This window comes from Mus musculus, chromosome 12, assembly GCF_000001635.26.
Source record: "Mus musculus strain C57BL/6J chromosome 12, GRCm38.p6 C57BL/6J".
Lineage (NCBI taxonomy): Eukaryota > Metazoa > Chordata > Mammalia > Rodentia > Muridae > Mus > Mus musculus.
In genome coordinates this window covers 14,494,196-14,504,316 of record NC_000078.6, presented here as the reverse complement: position 1 = coordinate 14,504,316, position 10,121 = coordinate 14,494,196, and the positions used below count along the sequence as shown (strand labels likewise).

The 10,121-nt window shown below is 38.8% G+C and overlaps 1 pseudogene; it reads right to left on the bottom strand.

Annotated features, from left to right (window-relative positions):
- Positions 9,029-9,847, bottom strand: Gm9847 (predicted pseudogene 9847; annotated as a pseudogene).

Here is a 10,121-nt window from a genome sequence, read left to right as displayed (position 1 = left end):
TCCCAGCTGCTCCACTGATCTTGTACCTTGTGTGCTCCTGGCAAGCCTAACACCACATAGTTATTGGAGAGAAAGAGGCTGTCTTATCTCTGACCCCAGGAGTAAAAACACTCCTGGGAGAACAGGTCTCTCCTCCTGGGACCTCTGCACAGTGGGCTGTGGATGATCCTCAGCTTGCAGGTGCAGATGCCAGGCCACTCAGTTTCTCTTAATAAATGACATAGTCCTCTTTCTTGGAGTGTATCACTTCATTTTATTCCATAGTTATAAATTTTGAGGAAATAGTTAAGTTTTGTAGTATTTCACTTATGATCACTGCAGGGAGTTACATTACTGGCATACTGCTTGGCATGAGTAATGTCAGAGGATAACTTTGTGGAGTCAATTCTTTTCACTTTTATCTAGTATTTAGTCCCAAGTTTTGCAATATACTTCTGGCCTATCATGATGTTACAGAAGTTAGTGCTTCAAAACCTTCAAATTTACTATTGCTGTGTAACAGTTTCCTCTGAAATTGAAACATTCTGTCTTTAAAGAAAGTTCCTTATGCAGGAAATTAAGCAACCCAGGAAATCCCTGAAACTGAGCAGATTCACTAGATACCCTCCTCCACCCACAGTAAGAAATAAGTACTGCTAAGAGAACTTCTCAGACCCATCAAGCTTAAAAGACTCAGAAGAAAAATGCTGCAAAGAAGACTCAAGAACACCAAACCAGGAAGAAGCAGAAACCAGGTGAGCTGCTTGAAAGTTATTTAGACCAATTTAGAAACTGGAAAGGACACTCTCCAGTCTAATGAATTTCTGATAGGCTATGCAGGTTCCCAGCTTTGATGAAAAGTCACCCATTTGGTGCTGGGCTTTCATCATGCAGCTGTCTTTGAGTAATTTCTGCTCCTATTATTAATGCCTTTGCCACATTCCTGAAAGTAACCCCAATAAAACAGATTGCTTCTTCAAGTTGGAACTTGGTGGTATTCATCTGTTATTTGGTAATGAGATCCCTAACTGTAAAAGAGTAGATGTCTGTGTTGCATCTTCCTAGGAAAAATCTTGTCACAAAAGAACAATATCAGACATGCAAATAATAAACTCAATTACTGGGAACCAGGAACGGAATTCAGGCTTGGGTCAGAAGTGCTTTAACCATTAAATTATATTACCAGCCAACATAAAGTATTTTTAACATTCTCTGTAACACTAAAAAGTTATCTTCATCTACCTAGTCTTGCAAACTTTGTATGTTCCAGTATAGGGGAATGCCAGAGTCAAGAAGTGGGAGTGGGTGGATAGGGGAGCAGGGCAGAGGTTGGGGGTATAGAGGACTTTTGGGATAGCATTTGAAATGTAAATGAAGAAAATATCTAATAAAAAATTGAAAAAATGTTATCCTCATTAAAGTTATCAATAACAATTCTCTATATTAAAATTTTCTGTTCCATTTATGTAATTCTTTTTGATTGGGCTCTAACAGATACAGAGTTGAAATTGAGATTAGAAAATCAGGCTTGATTAAAGAAAGTGACTGCTAGGACATTTATAGAGAAGTTTTAGGGAAATAATTAGAGTGCAAAATTAACTCAGAAGACAGAAAAATGCAGACAATCTTGAAAGGTCTTAGGAAGCAGATCAAGACTGTAGAATGAACAGGGAAATCTCTAAATCAAGCCTGGGAGAACTGCAGTTGATATCGATAAGCCTCAGAAAATTAAAGCTGTTTCCCCAAATATCAAGGCTTCTCCTAAAGACAGCAATGGTGTTTCCTACATTTGCAAAGAATAGACATGGATATCACAGGAACAAAGAAATCAGAAAATGATTGTCAAACATTATAACAGAGAAATTAAGTATATTTAGATGTATATTAAAGCCACAGGGAGAGGTGAAAGAACTCAGGAGTACAAGTAGCTCAGTGGACAAATGAAGGAATTAAAAAAACAATAAGCTTGTTTAATGATTTTGGTATTTACTTGTTTTACTATATGATTTAACATTATAATAGATAGATCTTTATAGCATTACATAATTATGTCAATAGAATTCATCTGTTGACATAAAAACATTGAAGGTGTTTTAGAATGAACAAGGGAAGAAAAGTCTGTGGGAATGAATGATGTTTTTGTACACTGGGTGAAGGTGGGTCCTCTGTCCTTCTGATGGGTTTAAATAAATAAATAAACAAACAAACAAACAAACAAACTATGGTCTATAGCAAAAGGCAGAATAATATGCTGGGACTGCTGGACAGAAAGAGGAGCTATGGGAAAAAGGATGATGTAGAGATTTACTGCCTAGACATAGGGAAGTTGGATATATGAAACTAATCAGAAGTATCCAGCCACATGACATAATTTAGATTAGTATAGATAGGATATTTGAAATACAAGCTATTTGGGAACAGGCCTAAGTTAAGGCCTAGAAATAAAATAAAGTAAGTCCCTGTGTCATTATTCAGAGTAGGAAGGACATGGGAAGGGCCATGGTTACAAATGTCAGTATACTTTGGTACTTTACCACCTCATGAAAATTAAGGTGACAGTTGTAAATAATAAATGTGATATCCAAAGGCTGAGAATTTGAGAATTATAAAAACCATGAATTTTGATGGTACCTCTTCTGGTGGTTTGAATATCAACTAAAAGGTAGAGTTATAGACAGACTCCATAGTTTGAATTTGCCGAATGACACTTTTCTGAGGTTATTTATGAACTGAATAATTGAACACAAGCCCAAGAGTCATAATGAGAAAATAAGAAAATAGATTTTAGTGAATACTTTCTACCATAAGTCAAACATACTTTAACTTTTGTTCTGTGTGTGTCTGTTTGTGTGTGTGTGTGTGTGTGTCTTTGATCCCTCTGGCAAAGCTTGCTTTATTTATTTATTTATTTATTTATTTATTTATTTATTTATTTATACTTTTTCCAATTTTAATTAGGTATTTTCTTCATTTACATTTCAAATGCTATTCTGAAAGTCCCCTATATCCTCCCCTCACCCAGCTCCCTTACCGACCCACTCCCAATTCTTGGCCATGGTGTCCACTGTCCTGGGGCATATAAAGTTTGCAGGAACAAGGGGCCTCTCTTCCCAATGATGGCTGACAAGGCCATCTTCTGCTACATATACAGCTAGAGACACAAGCTCTGTGTGTACTAATTAGTTCATATTACAGTTCCACCTATAGGGTTACAGACCCTGTCAGCTCCTTGGGTAATTTCTCTGGCTCCTCCATTGAGGGCCCTGTGTTCCATCCAATAGCAGACTGTGAGCATCCACTTCTGTGCTTGCCAGGCACTGGCATAGCCTCACAGGAGACAGCTTTATCAGGGTATTTTCAGCAAAATCTTGCTGGCATATGCAATAGTGTCTGAGTTTGGTGGCTGATTATGGGATGGGTCCCCTGGGGTGTCAGTCTCTGGATGGTCCATCCTTTTGCCTCAGCTCCAAACTTTGTCTCTGTAACCCCTTCTATGGGGATTTTGTTCCCAAATCTAAGAAGGGGACAAGTATCCAAACTTTGGTCTTCCTTCTTCTTGAGTTTCATGTGTTTTGCAAAGTGTATCTTGGGTATTCTAAGTTTCTGGATTAATATTCTCTTATCAGTGAGTGCATATCATGTGATTTCTTTTGTGATTTGGTTACCTCACTCAGGATGATACCCTCCAGATCCATCCATTTGCCTAGGTATTTCATCAATTCATTGTTTTTAATAGCTGACTAGTACTCCATTGTGTAAATGTACCACATTGTCTGTATCCATTCTTCTGTTGAGGGACATCTAGGTTCTTTCCAGCTTCTGGCTATTATAAATAAGGCAGCTATGAACATAGTGGAGCACATGTCCTTATTACCAGTTGGAACATCTTCTGGATATATGCCCAGGAGAGGTATAGCTGGGTCCTCTGGTAGTATTATGTCCAACTTTCTGAGGAACCGCCAAACTGATTTCCAGTGTGGTTGTACAGGCTTGCAATACAACCAACAATGGAGGAGTGTGCCTCTTTCTGCATATCCTACCAGCATCTGCTGTCACCTGGATTTTTGATCTTAGCCATTCTGAAGGGTATGAGGTAAAATCTCAGGGTTGTTTTGATTTGCATTTCCCTGATGATTAAGGATGTTGAACATTTTTTCAGGTGTTTCTCAGCCATTCAATATTCCTCAGTTGAGAATTCTTTGTTTAGCCCTTGCCCCATTTTTTAATGGGGTTATTTGATTTTCTGGAGTCTATTTTCTTGAGTTCTTTATATATATTGCATATTAGTCCCTTATCTGATTTAGGATTGGTAAAGATCCTTTCCCAATCTGTCGGTAGCCTTTTTGTCTTATTGACGGTGTCTTTTGCCTTATAGAAGATTTGCAATTTTATGAGGTCCCATCTTTCAGTTCTCAATCTTACAGCACAACAATTGCTGTTCTATTCAGGAATTTTTCCCCTGTGCCCATATTTTCAAGGCTTTTCCCCACTTTCTCTTCTACAGGTTTCAGTGTCTCTTGTTTTATATAGAGTTCCTTAATCCACTTAGACATGACCTTGGTACAAGGAGATAAGAATGGATCAATTCACATTCTTCTACATGATAACCACCAGCTGTGCCAGCACCATTTGTTGAAAATGCTGTCTTTTTTCCACTGGATGGTTTTAGCTCCCTTGTCAAAGATCAAGTGACCATAGGTGTGTGGGTTCATTTCTAGGTCTTCAGTTTTATTCTATTGGTCTACCTGTCTGTCGCTATATAAGTACCATGCAGTTTTTATCACAATTGTTCTGTAGTACAACTCTAGGTCAGGCATGGTGATTCCACCAAAGATTATTTTATCATTTAGAAGAGTTTCTGCTATCCTAGGCTTTTTGTTATTCCAGATGAATTTTCAAACTGCCCTTTCTAATTAGTTGAAGAATTGAGTTGGAATTTTGATGGGTATTGCATTGAATCTGTAGATTGCTTTGGCAAGATTGCCATTTTTACTATTTTGATACTGTCATTCCAAGAGCGTGGGAGATCTTTCCATCTTCTGAGATCTTCCTTTATTTCTTTCTTAAGAGGCTTGAATTCTTATCATACAGATCTTTCACTTACTTAGATAGAGTCACACGAAGGTATTTTATATTATTTGTGACTATTGTGAAGAATATTATTTCCCTAAGTTCTTTCTCAGCCTGTTTATTCTTTGTGTAATGAAAGGCCATTGATTTGTTTGACTTTATTTTATATCCAGCTACTTCACTGAAGCTGTTGATCAGTGTGAGAAATTCTATGCTGGAATTCTTAGGGTGACTTATATATATTACCATATCATCTGCAAATAGTGATATTTTGACTTCATACTTTCCAATTTATATCCCCTTGAATTCCTTTTGATGTCTAATTGCTCTGGCTAGGACCTCGAGTACTATATTGATTAGGTAGGGAGAACGTGGGCAACCTTGTCTTGTCCCTGGCTTTAGTAAGATTGCTTCCAGCTTCTCTCCATTTAGTTTGATGTTGGCTACCTGTTTACTATAGATTGCTTTTATTATATTTAGTTATGGGCCTTGAATTCCTGATCTTTCCAAAACTATTATCATGAAGAGGTGTTGGATTTTGTCAAATGCTTTCTCAGCATTAACAAGATGATCATGTGTTTTTTGTCTTTGAGTTTATTTATGTAGTAGATTATGTTGATGGAATTTCGTATATTAAGCCATCCCTGCATCCCTGGAATGAAGCCTACTCGGTCAGAATGGATGATTGTTTTGATGTGTTCTTGGATTCAGTTTGGGAGAATTTTATTGAGTATTTTTGCATCGATATTCTTAAAGGAAATCGGTCTGAAAATCTCTATTTTTGTTGGGTCTTTATGTAGTTTAGGTATCAGAGTAATGGTGGCTTCATAGAATGAATTGGGTAAAGTACCTTTTCTTTCTATTTTATGGAATAGTTTGAGATGAACTGGATTTAGGTCTTCTTGGAAAGTCTGATAAAACTCTGCACTAAACCCATCTCATCTTGGGTTTTTTTTGTTTGTTTGTTTGTTTGTTTGTTTGTTTTTTGTTTTTTGTTTTTGGTTTTTGGTTTTTTGTTTTTTGTTTTGGTTGGGAGACTAATAATGACTGCTTCTATTTCTTTAGGGGATATAGGACTGTTTAGGCCATTAATCTGATCCTGATTTAACTTAGGTACCTGGTATCTGTCTAGAAATTTGTCCATTCATATTCATTCATATTTTCCAGTTTTGTTGAGTATAGCCATTTGTAGAAGGATCTGATGATGTTTTGGATTTCCTCAGGATCTGTTGTTATGTCTCCCTTTTCATTTTTTATTTTGTTAGTTAGGATTCTATTCCTGTGCCCTGTAGTGAAAATGGCTAAGGATTTAACTATCATGTTGATTTTCTCAAAGAACCAGCTCCTAATTTGGTTGATTCTTTGAATAGTTCTTTTTCTTTCCACTTGGTTGATTTCAGCCCTAAGTTTGATTATTTCCTGCTATCTACCCCTCTTAGGAGAATTTGCTTCCTTTCATTCTAGAGCTTCTAGGTGTGCTGTCAGACTGCTAGTGTATGCCCTCTCTAGTTTCTTTTTGGAGGCACTCAGGGCTATGAGTTTTCCTCTTATGACTGCTTTCATTGTGTCACATATGTTTGGGTATGTTGTGGCTTCATTTTTATTAAACTCTAAAATGTCTTTAATTTCTTTATTTCTTCCTTGACCAAGGTATCATTGTGTAGAGTGTTCAGTTTCCACCTGAATGTTGGCTTTCTATTATTTATGCTGTTATTGAAGATCAGCCTTAGTCCGTGGTGATCTGATAGGATGCATGGACAATTTCAATATTTTTTTATCTGTTGAGGCCTGTTTTGTGACTGATTTCATGGTCATTTTTGAGAAGGTACCATTAGGTGCTGAGAAGAAGGTATATCCTTTTGTTTTAGGATAAAATATTTTGTAGATATCTGGTAAATCCATTTGTTTTATAACTTGTGTTAGTTTCACTGTGTCTGTTTAATTTCTGTTTCCAGGATCTGTTCTTTGATGGTAGTAGGGTGCTGAAGTCTCACACTATTATTGTGTGAGGTGCAATGTGTGGTTTGATCTATACTAGAGTTTTCTTAAATAATGTGGATACCAGTGCATTTGGAGCATAGATATTCAGAATTGAGAGTTCATCTTGGAAGATTTTACCTTTGATGAGTATGAAGAGCCACTCCTTATCAGTTTTGATAACTTTGGTTGGAAGTCAATTTTATTAGATATTAGAATGGCTACTCCAGCTTGTTTCTTCAGACTGTTTGCTTTTGAAAATTGTTTTCCAGCCTTTCACTCTGAGGTAGTGTCTGTCTTTGTCCCTGAGGTGGGTTTCCTGTAAGCAGCAAAATGTTGGGTCCTGTTTGTTTAGCTAGTCTATTAGTCTATGTCTTTTTTGGGGGGAATTGAGTCCATTGATATTAAAAGATATTAAGGAAAAGTCATTGTTGTTTCTTGTTATTTTTGTTGTTAGAGTTGGGATTCTGTTCTTGGGGTTGTTTTTTTTTTAATTTGTTGAAGGATTGCTTTCTTGATTTTTCTAGGGTGTAGTTTCCATCCTTGTATTGCTGTTTTCCCATTATTATCCTTTGAAGGGCTGAAATCCTGGAAAGAAATTGTGTGAACTTGGTTCTGTCATGGAATACTTTCGTTTCTCCATCTAAGGTAATTGAAAGTTTGGCTGGGTATAGTAGCCTGGCCTGGCATTTGTGTTCTCTTAGGGTCTGTATAACATCTGTCCAGGAGACAACCGGCCACATTCCTGGTGAGAGCACAGGGGTCCGCCCGGCCCAAGAGGTTTCTGCCTCAGGCTCCGGCAGGAGCCACCTTGGTTTTGGGACTCCGCGGAGAGCAGGCTGCACGGGTGAGGGGGTGGAATACAGAGGCCAGCAGTTTCTGGGTTAGGCGAGAGCCACAGAGCTTCTGAGGCGGCACCATCTTCGGCTCCAGACAACCGGCCACCTTCCTGGCCAAAGCAACACAGCTTCTGGGAAAGATCCTGTTTTGGGCCTTCATCTTCAGCCAGGAGGAGGTCCAAACACCAGATAACTTTCCTGAAAGTGCACCAGTGCACCTTCCCTGAAAGAGGAGAGCTTGCCTGCAGAGACTGCTCTGACCACTGAAACTGACCACTGAGCTAGTCTCCCACGTCTGCTGATAGAGGGTAACAAAATCACCAGAGGAACAATCTCTAAACAAAGACAACTAACAACTAACTCCAGAGACTGCCAGATGGCGAAAGGTAAACATAAGAATCCTACTAACAGAAACCAGGACCACTCACTATCATCAGAACCCAGAACGCCCACATCGACTAGTCCAGGGCACCCTAACACACCTGAAAAGGTAGACCTGGATTTAAAAGCATATCTCATGATGATGGTAGAGGACATAGAGAAGGAATTTAATAACTCACTTAAAGAAATACAGGAGAACACTGCTAAAGAGTTACAAGTCCTTAAAGAAAAACAGGAAAACACAACCAAACAAGTAGAAGTCCTTATAGAAAAACAGGAAAACACATCCAAACAGGTGATGGAAATGAACAAAACCATACTAGACGTAAAAAGGGAAGTAGACACAATAAAGAAAACCCAAAGTGAGGCAACGCTGGAGATAAAAACACAAGGAAAGAAATCTGGAACCATAGATGCCAGTATCAGCAACAGAATACAAGAGATGAAAGAGAGAATCTCAGGTGCAGAAGATTCCATAGAGAACATCGGCACAACAATCAAAGAAAATAGAAAATGCAAAAAGATCCTAACTCAAAATATCCAGGAAATGCAAGACACAATGAGAAGACCAAACCTACGGATAATAGGAGTGGATGAGAATGATGATTTTCAACTTAAAGGACCAGCAAACATCTTCAACAAAATTATTGAAGAAAACTTCCCAAATCTAAAGAAAGAGATGCCCATGAACATACAAGAAGCCTACAGAACTCCAAATAGACTGGACCAGAAAAGAAATTCCTCCCGACACATAATAATCAGAACATCAAACGCACTAAATAAAGATAGAATACTAAAAGCAGTAAGGGGGGGGCCTCTGGGTTCTCTTTCACATAGCTGCATTCGGAGATAGTCTATATGAGGCATGTGTTTTTTTTTTTTTTTTAAAAAAACGAAAAAGAGAGAGAAATACTTATACCTGGAATTTATATTCTTCCAAGTAATCTTTTAGTCTTGTTGGTAAAGGCAGTCCCCAGATCGTACCGGTACATTTGTTAATGGCGAGTCGACAGAAATGCTGCAGAGTGGGTGCTGATGTATACAGAGGTTTGGTCAGGTACAGGTGAACAGTCCCATTCCGTGGGGCTTCTGGGCCTGTCCGTTTATCCTTGCACATCTGGACATAGTAGTCAATCAGATGAACCACACTGTCAAACTGTTTAAGCTTGGACTTGACGCATATGATAGAATCCAATCTGAATTTCCCATCTTGGTACTCAATCCGCAGGTTAGTCGGTCCAGCTGACGTCTTAACGAATATAGTTAGTAGGTAGTCTGAATGCGAACTATCTCTAATCAAGAAAGTTCCTTCTGGAGCCTCTTTTAATTTCTCTTTGGCTTCATTAACAGTCATACTTCCCCAGTACCATCCTGTTTGACTGAGCTCGCGCAGGGCTTTCGCCAGACGTGCCGCCTCGGGGGACTGTTCCTCCGGCAACCCCGCGGTCCCCCACTGGCTCCGCGTCCTGTCCGCTCCATTCCCGGAGGGCTCCAGGCACCGCAGGGTCATGGGAGATGAGTCAACACGTCCCAGACAGGTGGTCGCCCGAGCTGGGGCCAGTGGACCTCGTGTGCTGCCTGGAAGTCACAGGGTACCCCAAGAATTAATTCAGAATCGACCAATGACCTTAAACTCTGAAATGGAGGAAAGCACAGGAAAGCAGACCATCATATAGGTATTGGCAAGGACCTCCTTCCTAATGCAGATGATAATCCCACAAATTGACAAGTGAGATTGCATGAAATATATAAGCTGTTCTGTAGGTATGCAGTTATTACCAGAGAAAAGATACACCCTACAGACTGGGAAAAATTCTTTGCCAGCTATACAACACATGGATTAATATCTATAATATACAAAGAACTGCAAAAATT